The sequence below is a fragment of the Carassius gibelio genome, chromosome B4 (assembly GCF_023724105.1).
Source record: "Carassius gibelio isolate Cgi1373 ecotype wild population from Czech Republic chromosome B4, carGib1.2-hapl.c, whole genome shotgun sequence".
Classification (NCBI taxonomy): domain Eukaryota; kingdom Metazoa; phylum Chordata; class Actinopteri; order Cypriniformes; family Cyprinidae; genus Carassius; species Carassius gibelio.
In genome coordinates, this window is record NC_068399.1 from 16,566,921 (window position 1) to 16,585,710 (window position 18,790).

Here is an 18,790-nt window from a genome sequence, read left to right on the forward strand (position 1 = left end):
AAATGTATATTTACAACATTTACAAAAATGTATTATACAAAATTATATTATTAATTTTAAGTATTTTACATTTTGTTATATTTAAATAAACACGCACGCCAGTATATACAAGCTATATACGCTCATATAAAAACGTACATATTTTCAATTTAAAAGGAATAATACATAATTATTTTAAAAATACACACACAATAAAAATTACAAATGTGTGGTTTAGAATTGTATTTTAATAATTGTATAATAAATATAATTATAGATATATTGTGTATTATTACATTGTATGACACTGTTTAACATTAATAATTCATTTTTGATATGTACAGTATTATTGACAATATAATAATTTGTAAAATTATATATATGTGTGTGTGCATTTGTATCATTTTATTTATATTAATTACTACAATAACATTATTTATGTGAATAATATGTGATTGTGTGAGTACTTTTTTTTTTTTTGAAGCCCAAACCACACAACAGACTCACCTGTTTTCAGTTATAAAAGAAGGGGTCCTGTCTTCAGGGTGCTATACATAAACTTGAAGGCACTGTGTGGTGGTGACTGCCACGCTAAGCTGGACTGGTGTAACGTGCCAGTTTAAGAAACTACATACAGCTGCTGCTAAGGCCAGAATTGACTTTGGCAAACGCTCTGAAACCTCAAGATCCTTAACAACTTATGTCCTCTCTGCCATCCAAGGCAAGCAGAGCCCTGTCAGAGTCATGTCAGGAAACCTCAAACCAGAGGAGTGTATCGCAGAGGCCTGCAGGCACTTACACCAGCGCCTCCTGCAACTACATGAGCCAAGAAATAACATCTTTGGGCGATTTATGTCTTTTGCACGACCACAATACTAGGAAATTACATGAAATACTGTACAACTGCTTTTACAGCACTAAACGTGGTGACAGTAGAGTCTCCGTTGCTGGTACGCAAGCCAAAAATAATGTTATTAATGCAGGAAAATACACAGCATACATTTGACATACATTTGGACACTTTTTAATTAAATATAAAATGATAATATATGACGCGATATTTATATTTTATGGCTGTTCACTAAAAATGGACGCATCAACTGATCTAATTTTCCATTGTTTATGCCTGTTTGATAACTCGAGTCTTAAAAGTACGTTGTCTTACACTTCTGTTGTAACTATATAGTGATACGTTAGCATAAACTTGTTTCTAAACACATACGCGTCGTTTTGTTGTGAAATAAATGTATTTATCCATGCCTGCCAGGAAGAAAAACTCGAAACGCCACATACAACGTCGTTATCGTTACGGATGTTAATTAGATTACGCAAACGGTTTTGATTACGTAACGTTACCTGTACAGTGTTGAATTACGTAATCACGTATATTAATATGAGTAATTTAATAAATAACATATTATATGTTAAATATAGGCGTATATGTCAATGTCAACTTCTGTCAAAAATCACGATTTTAAACATGATTCGTTATTTTATCCTGCTTGATTATTATTATTAAAAAATTAAAATGGAATTGATGCGTATTAGTAGCCCTAGTTTCTGTCATTGAAAAGTGTGAAAAAACATGTTTGTTATAATTTTAGCAAAAGTACAAGATTTAAAACAATAATTTAAAAATACAATAAAAAAACGACGTTGGAGCACTTTCTAACACTAGAGGGAGCAGCGGACAAAATCCACCGATGACGTGTCGAGCACGTGGCAGCGCCTGTGAATGGAGCACACCAAACAAAGCAGAAATGTTCTTTCACATCTAACGTAAGTTCGTGCAGACAACAATAACTCTGAATCTCCTTCAGAGGATTGAAACTTTACAGATGATGTAGTTGCACTTGTTCAGAGAGAGATAGGCGGCGATCTTAAGTTGCTAAAAAAGGTGTCAGTGCTTTTGGAGCAATTAAAATCAGAATAAAAGCAGCTGGAGGAGCAGGTAAAGCCACAGAGACTCCCTTAACAGTATTTAAGTGTTGTAAAGTATATATAAATAAATATATAAGCTTAGCCATTTTATTACATTATTTTTATTTGTCTCATGTGAGACAAACTAGACCAAATGCTTGTCTATTTATTTATTAAGTATTTTCGTTTTATTTATTATTTGTGACTGCATTAAAATAAATTTACAAAACTGATATTGCATATGCTGAAAGCATATTAAATGCAAGTGAATAGTCTACTTTAATGATTTAAATAACTTTTGTGAAAATAAAACGTTAGTATATTGGTCAAATTATGTTCCATTGTCATTCAGCGTGACATATTTATGTAAAAATGAAACGCATATTTATTCTGAACTGTGCTTAGTAAAACATATATATATATATATATATATATATATATATATATATATATATATATATATATATATAAATGGTCATACTTCATTTTATTATATTTAAAAATTCTAGCAGTTTGAAGGATAGTGGTAAAGAAAAAATAAAAGCGTATTAAATCTTTGTTTTGATGCCTGAAACCCCTTTTATTCTTTGACTCATATATAAATAATTTGTTATATTTTTCTGTATTTATTATTTTTGTTTTGCAAATTTCTAGTTCTGTTATTCATTATTATTTTGGTGTTATTTATAAAATCATAGAAATTATGATCTTTGTGTATTTATTTATTTTAGGAATACTTTTATTTATTTGTGTGTGCATGCAGGTGCTGACTGTCCCCTTTTCAGTGCCAATGCTCGTGTCGGCTGCCCTGTCCGTGGCAGAGGAGTCCCAAGTGAAGCTGGAGTCTTTACTGGAGAAGGAGAGACTTTTGTCCAACAATTTGCAGCAGCATCTGCAGGGCGCACAGGTCTGGGCCGACAGCATTGGGCAGGTCTTGGGTCAGCTAGACAGCTAGAGAGGCATATGAAGTACCTTCAATGTTTGTCTCATATTGAGGAACTCAGGTAAGTGTGTCGCCACTGATGGTTTATACTGGTATTTAACACAGGTTCCACTTCAATTCTTTTGTGTAGCATTAGTGACAGCATCCAGCAGTATCTGATGACCAATAGTGTGTGGGATGCGGTCGGTGCGATAGACGGGATGGCCTCTCTGGATTTTTGGGTGAACTAATGTTAGACAAACTATATGAGATGCTGTTCGGTTTTATTAACAGTATTATTGATTTATTTTATAATTTATTATTTATTTTATAACTTTTTAAAGATACAACACTGGTCATTTATTTTATACAAAGATTTTCTTAAAGTATGAGACACACTACACCAGATGCTGCTAAGACTAATCATTTTATTTACAGTATTATTATTTATTTTTTTTATTAAGGTGCAAACTGGTAATTTTCCTTTAACAGGTGTTGAAGTGATGACCTTATATCAGAGTCTCCTCCAGTGCAGTCCCAGACTTCTCCACTCTCATTGCCCATTCAGATCATGCTGCTTCTCCTCAGTAAGAGGTTCAGATATCTCTTCACTGAAAACTGCCTGACAAACAACTTAAGCAAGGTTAGCGACTACACATTTGTGCGAGTAGGCAAACTATTTATAAATTATCATATGGACATCAATGATATGATATTAACTTAAATTTTTCACCTTTACAGCCAGAGTGGTATTTGACCCAAGTCCTCATTTGGATGGGAAACAACTCCAACTTTATGGATGAGAAGATTCAGCCTATACTGGATCATGCTGGAGCATAAGTTAATGCGAGGGTATGTTTTACATTGCATTGGTTTTTCTAAATGCATATTATAGATTTATTTATTGTTTTCACCTTGTACTTTTTAATCCAAATTTCATAACTTGGTCTTCCAGTCAATCAACCATTTTCTCTTTGGTGACTTATGGCAGATTTCTCAAATCCCAGTCCCTTTCTTACAGTTGACTGCAAGCTTGCATTTCAGATCGGCCTCCATTCAATCAACAACCTATTGATAGAACCATTTTTTTCTATAATGCATGTACATCACAATATGAATGAGAAAATCTTTTTAAGTGCAAATCTGTAGGCATCAGTCTGTAGGCATCAGTCTGTCCTCCAGGTGGAGCTTTGCAGAGGACTCTTGACACTAGCGCAGGAGAAGCTCATCAATGACGCTCCTGTACGACGATGCTCTCTTCTGCCACCTAGTGGACGAGGTGCTGCAGTTCGAAAGAGAGCTCCGCAGCACCCAGTTACCCACGAGCCCACCCTGGTGTCTTGCACATACTGCTGGAGCAGACCATGTTCCAGAAATGCATTTCGACGTCAAATTTTCAGTTTCTATGATAAATTAAATTTAGTATGTTTATGCTCTCTAGTGGCTGTGGAAAAAGTGGACGTTATGCTGTCTGCAGAGGGAGCCTCTCAGTATAAAGACATCACGGATATGGATGAGCTCAAAACAGAGATTTTGCAGAGATCTTTACGACCCTTCTGCTGGTCATCACAGGTATCAATTTAAAAAAAAATCCTTTTGATCATCCTCATCGAATAAAATCATTCATTTCTTTATTTTTTATTTTTTTGTCTGACTGACCCCCAACGTAAAAATGTAGAATGGTTAAAGAAATCGAGTCAGGATTAACCATACTTAAAATCTGCATACAGTAATGTGTCAGGTTTTTTTGCTCTCAGCTGATCTTCTATAACCATTTCAGTGAAGGCGGGGAGGCACAGCTTCAGTACGATGTGACCAGAAATCTCTTCCCTCTTTTTGGACACTACTGCAAGAGACTTGAAAACTTCTTCAAACAGTAAGTGTGTTGAATCGGAGCTACTATTAAGAAAAACCTGATTCTAATGTCTCTGTTTCTTCGTCTCAGTGTGAAGGAGGCCTGCATCATCCTAACTATTAAGGTCAGCCCGGCACTGCTGTTGTGTGATGTGCTGAAGCAGTCAGAGGAAGATGAGGGCATTCTGAATCCTCATCAGCAGCCCAGTCCAGATTCAGCGCTCAATGAGCTGGGAGTCTATAAGCTGGCCCCCAGTGATGTGCAGATCCTACTCAACCTCCGTTCAGCCTGGCTCAACCAATCATAAATCACCCAAAGCAGCATTAACAAAGCATCACCAGGCACTAAAACTCCTGTCATACTTCAGATATGACTGAATGAAATATCCTACATCAGCTGCACTACAGTATTTATTGAGAAGATTGAGAAGAGTATGCTGATGTACAAAATGTAAAACTTAAAACTCTTTTGGGCTGAAGGAGGAGGCTGAGCTGGTGGATAGTGAAACATGCCCATCACCCTCTACACCTGCTGTGTTCAGCAGTGCATGAACAGCCTTTCAGCCTAAATGGAGTAATAAGAGTAAACAAAACTCAATTAACTACAACTTAAATCAAACAGATGAAAAGAGAGGGGTCAAAATAAACCACAGTCCCATTTGCTAACAATAATGCACTCTGTAAAAACAGCGTATGTGTATCCAACACAAAATAAGGTATGTCTTTAGATTAAATAAAATCTACCTGTCTAAACAGATTGCTCTTTGTCCAGCCTGTAGTGCTTCCACTGCGTCTGCAATAGGGCTCATTGCTGATAGAGGAACATTATTAACAGCAAAGAGAAGCAGAATCTAAAGAGATCAAATACAACTCTGCTCAGGAAATACAGAGTTCTGGCATGAAACTCTGATGGCGCAATCTGATAGGTTTAACTCAATCTGACGTAATGACATCATCATCACATGGCACATCTGATTCACTCCTGTATTGGTAGCCAATGAGCTCGCTGCTCAACATTTAAATATATGACTAGAGCTTGCCGTAGCAGTTGCAGTGGGCTTCAGAAACCCTCCACCTTCCCCAGCTCCACCTGTATAGATCTGCTATGAGGTGATTCATGTATGCTATATGGGGGTTATTTCATGAATGTTATATTTAGGATCGCCAGACATGGACAACAGCCCATCAACACCCTGAACTCCACCTGAATAACACAGTCACCATTACATAAAAACATATACAGTACAAAGATTTTCAGAGTTTAGATCAATTAATTGTTGAATAAACGGAATAAAACCCCTAGTTTAATAAAGTTATTTTTCCTGAACCTGAAATGTCATGTTTGAACAGAATATCAGCCTCCAGCAGGCGGTCTCTGTTGCTAGAGGCCTGATAGATGCTGAGCGCACATTGCAGAGCTTCCTGAGCAGATATTAAGGGCCTCCAGGGTTCCTCACCTCCCTCACAAGAACTTGACAAAGCCTGCAATGCCAACGATCGACCTAGAACAGATAGAATCCACATTCATCATAGCAGCATCTACTAAGCCTTTTTTGGAAAGAAATAGCCATGGCATAGCAAAATAATTAGTTTGACATTTAATTCTGTGTAAATGTAATGCTTAAATACATGACCAATGACAACTCAGTGTGCAAAATGACATAAGATAAGAAGACCATTCACAATTTAGTACTCAAATATCACGGAACATTTTCAGTTCTGAATATTATTTCAGTGTAAGTTAATGGGAGAATTCCATGCATTCATCTTAAACAAACAAACAAAAACTAAATGAAAAAGGGAAAGCAAAACAAAACAGAAAAAAACTAAATGGAACAAACGAAATATAAAATTTAAAACAAATAGCACACCCAATGCAATTTACAAAACAACATTTTTATATGTTAAGCAGCTGAGTTAACACATTTTAGATAACGGCAAAGGTTAAGTCCACATGAATATCTACTTGTGTCAGGCTTCAACAAACATTTTGAGCATAATAATATCAAAAAACCGGTTGCTGCAGTAGTTTCTGTGTGTCTTCCTGTTCCTCTCAACTCACAATCTCCTAAACAGACACACATCAGCCATCAGAAAGAGTCAAATAGCACTAAATCAAAATCAACTGTCGTAACAAACTACTGACCTGTAGCATGGACGTACTGTCTTCTCTGGGTCTGCCACGGTGTGTGTTGAGTTGGACACCTTGTAGGAGTAACAGGGCTTTAGTGTCAAGGTCTCCCCAGGCCTCAGTCTCCTCCAGACCCTCTTTCAGTGGCCAAAACGCCTCTGCACTGCTGTCCGCACATGCACAAACAAGCACAAGTGGTCAAAAAACACCAGATACCAGTTAGATCCAGCAACATTCACACCACATTAAACTTTGCAAAGCAGCTAACCAGAGCAGATTGCAATTCAGGGACATGGCCTTCGAGGGAGCGAGCTACCGCCAGCCCACAGTGCAGCCAGAGAAGGAGATCCATGCGTTCTCTCGCTTCCACTTCTTCTGGAACTTCTCCACTATGGAGATCAAGAACAGACTTTTTGTCCCGGGAGCTTGTCTGCAGAGAAAAAGACAGAGAGATAAAAGCCTAATGAAACTGATGCAAGATCTGAATTAAGCACTGAATTTATCTCAGTAAATCAGAGGTTGATTATTACCTGATGTGCTTTGGCTCTGGGTCATCTGAAAGCAGAGGAGGGTGGTCCAGGACTCCTGGAAAAGGAGGAGCCTCAAAGCAGATACTGACAGATCTGTACTACAATAGAGAGGAAAGATGTTTAGATTTATAATGGATTCAAACATACAGACAAGCATGCATTCCCAGGGGCCTACGATACCATAAAAAGTTTTTGAAATTTTCATAGGCTTCTTATTTGACTTTAAAAAAAAAACTTAATATTGCTAAATATTATTACAATTTAAAATAACTGCTTTCTATCTTAATATGTAATTTATTCCTTTGATGAAAAAGCTGAATTTTTAGATGCCACTACTCCTGCTGCTGCTGGAAATCCTGATGCATTTTTTTTTGGGATTTTAAGTTCAAAACAGCACTTATTTGGAATATTATAAAAGTCTTTACTCATATTTTCTGAATAAATTAATGCATCCTTACTGAATATAACTACTAGTTTCTTAAAAAAAAAAAAAAAAAAAAAAAAACACTGATCCCAAGCTTTGTAATAGTAGTGTTCATACAGACACCCACACAACTTCACAAACATGCATTTTTCCTCATGAGTTAAGTTTCTGTTCTACCTGGCAGACATTCTGACCTGGTGCATGTTGATATTGGACATTAACAGTCTGATCTCCACTGCCAGCTCCATTTCTTCAGGATCGGTGTTCAGAGGATGTGGAGTAAAGAGCTCTGGACTAACCAGAGCTTGTGCTTCTTTAAAAAGTATGGTCTGAAAGGAGCAATAAAGAGACATTATGTTCACTTTGTCCTTAATGTTCTTGGCATTCAGCAGATGCATTTATATTTGTGTTTATAACTTTATACTTTACAGCTATTAATGCTATAGGGTCAAACAATGTTAAAATGCTTTTATAGGCCTAGATCTGGAAGAACAATTTAACAGAAATGAAAGCTGGAAAGCTTTAACGGTAAAATGGAGCACCTTGAATTCTCCTAATGTGAGTTTCCTGGCACCGAGCTGGAGACCCTTGGACTCGTCACTGCTGGAGACAAACAGGAAGTGCTAGAGCGTTTCTCCTGAGATTCGGATAACTCTGGGGGTTAAAGAAAATAATGTGTTATGGAGATTTATTATCTGTAATTGTCCATAATAAGATGATAATGAAATGATACCCGGAGTCAGTGGCTCAGGCAGGTCATGTATAGTGCTACATATAGCCAAGATGAGGTTAACTCTGGCCATCAGGAGTCACCTGGTCAATTTTTGCCATAAAGATCCTTGATGTCTTTACATTGCCTACTGTTAACCACTTCCTTTATTACCCAAGTAAAAGATCATACAAAACATTAAGCTTTTTACAAACAGTACAGTATTTTGTCAATGATGTACATGTATAAAAACAGGTTAACTAGAAGATTGGAAGACAGCGGTTTCCCTTCATTAAATATTTCCTATGGCTGTGGGATTCAATGTGAATTTTTCAGTGTCACATGCTGCTACAGAAATCTTTCTAAATATGCTGAGTTGGTGCTAAAGAAACATATAAACTCTACACTTTACTGTAAAGAAATTAACTGCTGTATTGCTTTTGTAAACTGAGTATTTTTTTAATTGTTTATGCTGCTTTACCCAAGATGGTTTCTCTGCTCTGTGGTGGCCTGCATGAGGTACAGGCATCTCATGAATTGTGAGACTGCTGAGTTTTTTAAATGCCTGAATGAAGGCCCCCAAATCTGTCAATACCTTTACCTGTAACTGCGGAGCGTATGATCTTATTAAACTCTTAGTGTTGACACGGGTGCTGCTTGTCATAATTTCCTCATTAGCGGAGTTCCAAAAACTCTTTTTCAACTCTATGAAAAGTGATTCAGCTCTCATAATGACGAGTTTGCCAGAGAGAAGGCAGCACTTTGTGTGCTGATCGATGTTGGAAGTCAGGATGTGCCTGTCATTATAGGGGAAATAATACTGCTGTAATGAGCAGTCACAAATATGCTCTATGGTTTCTCACTTACTGTGCAATCTTGGCTGAAAGCAAAGCTCCATGAACACAGGGCCATAAGCCGTGGGGTTTCCAGAAAGTCACCATCGCAAGATTCCAGAACTCCAGAGCTTTGCAGGGCACAGTCCAAAGCCTTACTTTAGAAAGCGTGTGTGGATCTAGACACAAACATAAACACATATTAAAAAAAAATGCTTTTCTTGTCCTTACATGGTGTGAAATCAAAACATCTGATTACCTACATTGCTGTTCAAATGCTTGTGGCCAGTAAGATTTAATTTACAGAAAGTAATAGTTTCATTTGGCAACGATGAATTAAATTGACCAGTAAATTATAAACATAAACATAAGACTTAGGTCTTTTAAAAAAATTAATTATATATTTTGGGTCATTATATATGACCCAAATATGACATGCAAAATGTATAAAATGGTAAATTAATCAAAAAATATATAGGAAATGGCAACCCTTATTGTCTCTGCAAGTTTCTTGGGCTCTGGGTCAGTGACCATAATCTGACCTCCACAGGGAAACAGTAACTGTCTGCTTGCATAATTCCTGCATGTCACCCATGAACGTCAGTTACAAAATATAGACATTTTTCCAACTCTAATGGACACAGAACTGGAAAATCCATTCTAAAGGTTTGCATTGAACAGGCTGTGAACTCAATTTTAAGCAGCTCTTGTCAAAGTTAATCAACATGATGTGTATGTGATAATTTCTTTATACCTTCTCTCCAGAGAGAGCATCTCAGTGTAGGTGAAGTGAGGTTGAGGGGCTGATGGGTCCCCAGATCAATTGATCAGTTGATCCTGTTCAACAACATCCTCTGCACATGCACCAGAACAGTTATTACCATGTGAGAGTAGCACGCCTTGAAACCCATTATTCATTGCATTTCAATAGACTTTTGCAAGAGAAATTATATTCATGAACATTTGGATTAATGTTTACTATTAGCAAGTATTAAAATGAATGCAACTCCAGCATCAGTGAGATAACAGCATACCGAGTATATGTATTGAAAAGCAGGGCGAGGTGGGCCAGATTCTCCCACTTGGCCTGATAGTACAGAAGCTCTAATGTGTCCTTAGTAAGTGCAAATCTATAACTGTCCCATCATCCACTGGGGCAGAGAAGTATGGCTGGCCTCAAGCTCTGCATCTTGATCATCATAAACATTCCACAGCTACAGAATAAAAAGAAAACAAACATGAAAGATACTTTTACAGACGACTGAAAAAAAAGTAATAATATTTAATTAATTTAACTTCATAAAATAATTAATATGAATCATATTAATGATCTGACTCAAATTCTTAAATTAAATTAAATTACCCCCCTCTTGTATTATTTAGAGGTCCTTTGAACAATGTTTTGGACAGTGGGCCTTTAAGTCAATATGTTTGAGAACCACTGCTCTAAAGGTGATGTGGATTAACCTTCAGCTATTCCATCATGTCCACGAGAAGATCTGAGGCCAGTAATATTAGGGGAGTGATCACTGTATCTGCTCTGATGTCAGCCATCTGGCATTGGTATTAGGGCTATGGTTTCCCTCTAACATCAGGCCCAATGTTCTGGATTGGTCCCAGAGAATACAATCCTGAATTTTCAGCAGCCATTACTAAAGGTTTCAGTATCACGTGATTCTTCAGAAATCATTCTAATATTTTGATTATCAATGTTGAAAAAGCTGCGCTGCTTAATATCATATAATGTCAGTCTTCTTTTTCTTTTTTTTAGATACATTAAAATGCACTTTATACAAAAATGTTTTATATTTTATCATGAAAATGTTTTTTTTTTTCCGTGTTTCCTGCTTTATTTATTTATTTTCTTGGTTGTTAGATGTAAAGTATAATTATATGCAATACGATCCCCCTAAAACACAATAAATGAAAAATGGACAACTTTAAACTTTGTCCGTTTAACAGATTTACTCTCAACTGTTTATTTATTTTTTTACCAATCTGCCATCTACTGGCCATTCGGAAATGACGAATCTACCGCAAGATATGCATCTTAGCAAAAACGATACATAGTATATAGTAATGTATAGTAATTAATAATATAAAATTATGCTTATTTATATTTCATTTATTATTATGTCATTTACAATTACGACAATATTATACGACGAATCTGCTCCCTCGAAACTCAATTCTGTTCCCTATCATAGGTCACTTCGATGCTGCGGTGACGTCACCACGTATGGGAACACCTCTGGTGTGACGAATGTCTGAAGCCCTATACCATCCCGCCAATCCTATTGGCCAAATGGCGCATAGCACCACCCCACGCATGCGCACGCATGATATACCTGGGTGCAGCGCGCCATTTCGCTCAGATTTCATTCCTTCAGGAATAGCGAATCATCTGTGCCCTAGCATCTCGCGTTCTCCAGCGATCTCTTCGAGCAGTGTTAACTCCTCTTCGCGGACGCGATGAGTTTTCGCAAATGCAAGGAGCCATGTACCAGGTACATCACGGCGGGGGACACTCATGACAGGTGCGTAGTATGTCTTGGTTTACATCACGCACAGGCGGCGCTTAGCGGCCTTTCTTCCTGTCCCCATTGTGATGGCCTGCGGCTCAGAGTACTGCGCTCCAGGGTGGAAGTATTCTCTAATGTCGCCCTCGAGTCTAACCCCCGTCAGGTCACCTCTGCGACTGCCGAGGCACCGCACGAGGCGAGGGCCTGGGGTGACACGTGCGACATGGACTTCGTGGACAGCGCAGCGCTGGAATATTCTCCACATCGCTCGCTCTCCCCTACCCTGCTGCAGAATAAAACTTATACTGAGCCTGTCGTCTTCTCTAATGAGGATTTACTTCCCACACCGGAGGCATGCGCCGCCATCTCCTTCGGTTGTGGACGTTATGACGACGATGTTTTATCCACCGCGGCCTCGGGGTCTGAGGACTTCGCGACCGACACTAGCCCTCTTCCTCCTAGCGGACAGGAGAGGCGTGTTTCCCCCTCCTACAGTGAGCTGTTGGATGTGGTTTCTCGTGCGGTGGGTAAATTGGGGCTAGACTGGGAGGTTGACAAGGCCGAGGCCCAACCTTCTTCTAAGCTGGACGACCGTTTTCTAACCAGTCGGACACCTACACAGCCCCGGAGGCCTTTACCTTTTTTCCCGGACCTCCACCAGGAGGTTTCGAGGTCCTGGAAACAGCCGTTTTCGGCGCGGATCACTAATGCTGCGGCCGCGGATTTCGCCACCGTTTCTGATATGGCGAACCATGGCTACACTATGATGCCCCCGGTTGAAGAGACTCTCGCCGAACACCTTGCGCCTAGTTCGGCCGCGGCATGGAAGTCTCGCCCCCTTCTTCCTTCGAAGGCGTGTCGAGTCACGTCTAGTTTGGTGGGTAAATCCTACATGGCGGCTGGTCAAGCGGCTTCTTCGCTCCACTCTATGGCGGTCCTTCAGGCCTACCAAGCGGAGTTATTGAAGGAATTGGATGAAGGTGAGGGCATCACACCGGAAGCAGTGAAAGAACTTCGCAGAGCTACGGATTTGGCGCTACGTGCTACCAAACATACCGCTTGTGCAGTGGGCCGTACTATGGCCGGTTTGATTTCGGTTGAGCACCACCTCTGGCTTAATCTCACCGATATTAAGGAGAAGGATAAATCTTTCCTTATGGATGCCCCTGTCTCCAGGGATGGATTGTTCGGTGAGGCTGTCACGTCAGTAGTGGAGAAGTTCAGGGCAGCGAAACAGCAATCAGCCGCTTTCCGCCAGCTGATTCCCCGCAGACCCAGAGAGGTCGAACGCCGGCAAGCGCCTGCGCGTTCTCGCTCAACCTCCTCTCACCGCCAGCGAGCAGCCTCTCGAGAGGAACCCACACCTATGGCGCCTCCTCGTAAGGACTGGGGCCCTAGGGTTTTTTCTCCGGCGCACCAGCGTCAATGTAAACGATTGAACCTGACCTCGACGGCTAAAGCCTCTCGTTCTCGGGTACCGAATAGCAGCTCCTGATCTTTTTGCTGCTTGCCAGGGACTGTGCCCTCCGCTAGAGAGCGCTGTCGGACCGCTTTCGCGCATCCTACGCTCTCATTGCAGTCCCCATGCTCAAAAATTGATTGACTCGCCGCAAACAGCGCCTCGAGCAACATTGGATCGAGCTGTAATGACAGACGCTCCCTCAGACACTCTGCGCAGTCCTGCTTTCGGAGTTCGAGGGACGACTCAAGGACCCTGCACAAACGGCCCGTTTATGACGGCTCGCGCAGCCGCCGCTTTTTCGCTAGCGGCAGAGCCCGATGTTCCATCTGTTGGCCTAATTCCTGCCGTGGACACGTTTCAGGATTATACTCAACGGAACGCAACGACTCTGGCGCATACGCTTCCCAGGTGCACGAACGCCACGGGTTTTTCGTGTCCGGTCGTTTTAACGCGTATGACGGCGTTGCAGGGAGCGGAAGTTTTGAAACCGCTAATATTGTTTCGGGCCGCGTGGGAACGCTTGCCCGGCATTTCTCAATGGGTGTTACGCACGATTTGTCACGGATACACCATTCAGTTTCGGAAAGGCCCGCCTCCTTTCCGCGGAATTCTTTCCACTACGGTGAAGTCTACGGAAATGGCGGTGCTGCGTCAGGAAATGTCAGCTCTGCTGAGCAAAGGGGCTATAGAAGAAGTACACCCCTCTCAGATGGAGACAGGTTTTTACAGCCGTTATTTCGTGGTACCGAAAAAAGACGGCGGGTTACGGCCCATTCTGGATTTACGCCGTCTGAATCTTGCACTCAGACCGAGCAAATTCAAGATGTTGACGGTGAAATCTATTCTGTCTCAGATCCGACCAAACGATTGGTTTATTACGATCGATCTGAAGGATGCGTATTTCCATATTCAGATCGTCAAGAGACACAGGAAGTTCCTCAGATTCGCTTTAGAGGGCAAAGCGTATCAGTACCGCGTTCTTCCCTTTGGCTTGGCTTTAGCGCCCCGTACTTTCTCAAAATGCATGGACGCAGCTCTGGCCCCGTTGCGGCTCCAGGGCGTTCGTGTGTTGAATTATTTGGACGATTGGCTGGTGCTAGCGCAATCGCGGACTCAAGCACACTCTCACCGAGATCTTGTGCTGAATCATTTAAACAGCCTGGGCTTACGAACAAATTTCAAGAAAAGTGTTTTATCTCCCTCTCAACGGATAACTTTTCTGGGAATAGATCTGGACTCTCGCGCGATGACAGAGAAGCTTTCTCTCCCGCGCGCTCAGTCGATTGCGTCATGCGTGCGGCACTTCAAAGCGGGTCGCACGGTGACAGTGAGATTGTGCCTCAGGCTCTTGGGTCTAATGGCAGCAGCATCCCCCGTGATTCGTCTGGGATTGCTTCAAATGCGCCCCTTTCAGTGGTGGACGAAAAGGCGGAATATTTCACCCCGTTGTCTCCCGCATCGCACGATTTCGGTGACACGGCGGTGTGTGATGTCGCTAAAATTTTGGATGTCAACCGAATTTCTCCTGTCAGGAGTTCGACTGGGAATGTATGCTTTCCGAGAGACTGTCACGACGGACGCGTCTTTGACTGGTTGGGGAGCTGTGTGTCGAGGGCGACCAGCCCACGGAGTGTGGACAGCGGCTCAGCGCGGCTGGCACATAAACAGACTGGAATTACTGGCAGTTTTTCTGGCTCTCCAGTATTTCACGGATCTGCTGATCGGCCGTCATGTGCTGCTCAGATCAGACAACACAGCGGTTGTGTCTTATCTGAACCATCAAGGAGGATTGCGCTCTCGCCTCATGTGCCCGGACGATTGAATTTCGGAGCGGACTTGCTATCCAGACAGGCTCTGGAACAGGGAGAATGGCGATTACACCCCCAGACGGTGGATCTTTTATGGCGGATATTTGGCAAAGCGAAAGTGGATTTATGCGCGTCGAGCATGACTACGCATTGCCCGCTATGGTTCTCCCTACGCTCCCCATCGCCCCTGGGCGTGGATGCGTTAGCTCACAGCTGGCCCAGGACCAGTCTGTATGCTTTTCCTCCGATTCGTTTGATCCCAGCGGTATTATGCAGAATATGGCGGGACAGAGTGGAACAGCTGCTGCTGGTGGCTCCGCGATGGCACACGCAGCCGTGGTTTGCGGATCTGATCAGTCTGCTAGCGGGCTCTCCGTGGGAGATTCCCCTCAGACAGGATTTATTATCACAAGCACAGGGGTTGATTTGGCACCCGAGGCCAGATCTGTGGAAACTGTGGGCGTGGCCTTTGAGCGGAGTGCATTAGTATGTCCCGGTCTTTCTGTTGAAACTACTGAGACTATATTGAATTCTAGAGCAGCTTCTACGAGACGCTTATATGCTTTCAAGTGGAGACTGTTTACAGCCTGGTGTGGCAATCATAATGTGGATCCAGTTTACTGCCCAGTGGCTTCAGTGCTGGAGTTCCTCCAGGAGCGTTTTTCGGATGGCGTTACACCAGCCACTTTAAAGGTTTACGTGGCAGCCATTTCAGCTTACCACGAATACATAGGCGGTGCCTCTGTGGGGCGTCATCCATTAGTTTCTCGTTTCATACAGGGTGCGCGACGGCTGAGGCCTTTCCGCCCTGTGCGAGTTCCTTCATGGGATTTATCCATTGTGTTGCTAGGTTTATCAGGGCATCCGTTTGAGCCCTTGGAGACCGTATCGGATAAATTCCTGACACTGAAGACACTTCTTCTCATGGCTTTATCCTCCCTCAAGAGAGTTGGGGATTTACAGGCTCTTTCTGTTTCACCCTCATGCATGGAATTTGCACCGGGCTCTGTGAAGGTGCTGCTGCGGCCCAGGCCTAACTATGTTCCTAAGGTCGCATCTAACCCCTTTCGCTTTCAGCAAGTGGTTCTGGAAGCTTTTTCACCTGCTGAGGCTGGGTCAGGAGATCTAAGTCTTTGCCCTGTGAGAGCTTTAAAGACTTATGTGGATCGTACAGCCCCTTGGCGTGAATCTGACCAGCTGTTTGTCTGCTTTGGACATAAAAGTAAGGGCCATGCAGTTACAAAGCAGCGCATGTCCCATTGGCTGGTGGAGGCAATTTCTTTGGCCTATGAGGCGCGCGGACTCGCTTCGCCCTTAGGGATTAAGGCTCATTCCACTCGAGCTGTAGCTTCTTCTCAAGCTTTTCTCAGTGGCTCTTCTATGGATGATATCTGTGCTGCGGCAGGATGGTCCTCACCGAGCACTTTTATCAAGTCCTACAGTCTGGATGTGAGGATGGCCCCTGGCTCCCGGGTTCTCTCCGCTTGAGCAGATGCTTCCTCGGATCTCAGTTATCAGGTACGTCAGGCGTTTTGGTATATCGTTCCCATACGTGGTGACGTCACCGCAGCATCGAAGTGACCTATGATAGGGAACATCTCGGTTACGTATGTAACCTTGGTTCCCTGAATAGGGAACGAGATGCTGCGGTTCTGGCCGTTCCGTACCTTGATAACTCTTCATCTTCAGTCATGAAATCTGAGCGAAATGGCGCGCTGCACCCAGGTATATCATGCGTGCGCATGCGTGGGGTGGTGCTATGCGCCATTTGGCCAATAGGATTGGCGGGATGGTATAGGGCTTCAGACATTCGTCACACCAGAGGTGTTCCCATACGTGGTGACGTCACCGCAGCATCTCGTTCCCTATTCAGGGAACCAAGGTTACATACGTGACCGAGATGACATGTTACATGTGGACAGACGACTGGAACCTCAGGGTTTGTGACATTTAAACGTGTTGTAACTGTAATATTGAGTTCATATTACAACGCCTGTATTTGCACCGACCAAAGACAGTATTATAAACAGACATTTTTTCGAAGAGCTATCTTTGCTAACGTTACCTTCCATAGAAGGCTATTTCATGGGATGGGATAGTTACATACATATCAAGTGTCCGTTTAAAATCCTTTATATGTCTTAATATATTTGTTTATTAGTTTTCAATATAACAAAAATCAAGATAAAATTTGCAGTATCAAAAATAGTTTTTACTTTATAGTGTTATTTTATTTATATACTTTTATACCGATGATTATATGTTGAATATTTATAAACTAAAGACTTTTTTGTTTTCAAATATTCTTCATTTGAAGATCTGAATAATTTATGATGAATATATTATGAATATCAACAGATTGTGATCCTGTTTCTGTAGATCTGCCTGCTGAGTTGAGGCTCAAACCCTAAATAAACACACCAAACTTCTCACTTGTAAATTGCAGTATGTCCGTCTGCAGGAAAACAGATCTCCAGGATTCAGAGCCTTGAACGTGATTTCTCCACTCACTCTTCATCAGTTATTCTGAGGATGTTGGGACTCGGCCGCCTCGGAGGCCTGGACTGTCATTTGATGTCACAGAGCATCCTACGGTCAACAACAAGGTATTGGTACCTGCTGGTATGTTTATCAGGAGAAACAAAAGAAGATACAGATGCAAAGACCGGAGCAGTTGAGAAAAATGGCAGTCAGACGGGGATACTTCAGTCACACAGGACAGCAAAGGACCAAACGTGACTTCTTGGGCTGTTGGGTGCTCTTATATTTCGGCTTCACCCACTGTCCAGATATCTGCCCAGATGAGGTGGATAAAATGACCAGTTTGGTGCGTATTCTTGATGACGACCCAAGCCTGCCCTCTGTCCAGCCAGTATTTATCACCGTTGACCCTGAGGAGATGATGTGTCTGCTATGGCGAAGTACGTGAAAGATTTTCACCCCCGGCTGATTGGATTGACGGGAACTGCGGAGGAAGTGAAGCAGGCAGGACGCGATTATAGGGTCTATGCCAGCGCTGGGCCTAAAATGAGGATGGGGATCATATTGTGGACCACACCATCATCATCTACCTGGTTAATCCAGACGGACTCTTCCTGGACTACTACAATAGAGTGGAAAGCGATGTTCAGATTGCTGAGAGTATACGTAATCATATGATAAACTATGTTAAATTATTTCCAGATTAATCTAAATGGGGGGGAAAATGCTTGCACAATAAAGCTGTATTTCAAAACACTGATCAGATACGTGCTTGCTCCTCACGTGAATAAATAATGGCATTGTAAATCAAGTTAAACTGAAACTATTATCTTTTTGTAATTAAAATTAGGCTGAAATATTATATTGAAAATCTAAAACTTGAAAATGTGGAAAATGCCGAAAACTACTAAAAAGTACTAAAATGACTCAAATTAAAGCTACACAGAACTATTTTCACGAGTTCACACTTACATATAATTAGCTGAAGTATTATAATGCATATTTGGCGTGCTGTCCGGGGAAGGGGCTCCGAGCTCGGGAATGGCCCGAACCTGGAGTACCCCCCCGTATACGTAAAAGTGTAAAATGAACTCTAGTGGAGGAGATGGGGTGGAGGGGGGATGCTGATAAACCATCAATGGAGACAGGTAGGCTAATTCAGCTGTATTTATACCCTAAGATTGATTATCTTAAGCGGCTCCACCTGTGCTAATT

The 18,790-nt window shown here is 41.9% G+C and overlaps 2 pseudogenes; both read left to right on the top strand.

The window, feature by feature from the left end:
- The first annotated feature begins 1,771 nt into the window (after positions 1 to 1,771).
- On the top strand, positions 1,772 to 5,432 carry LOC127956560 (RAD50-interacting protein 1-like; annotated as a pseudogene).
- A 4,351-nt stretch (positions 5,433 to 9,783) lies between these two features.
- Positions 9,784 to 18,466, top strand: LOC127956561 (protein SCO2 homolog, mitochondrial-like; annotated as a pseudogene).
- The last annotated feature ends 324 nt before the right edge of the window (positions 18,467 to 18,790 follow it).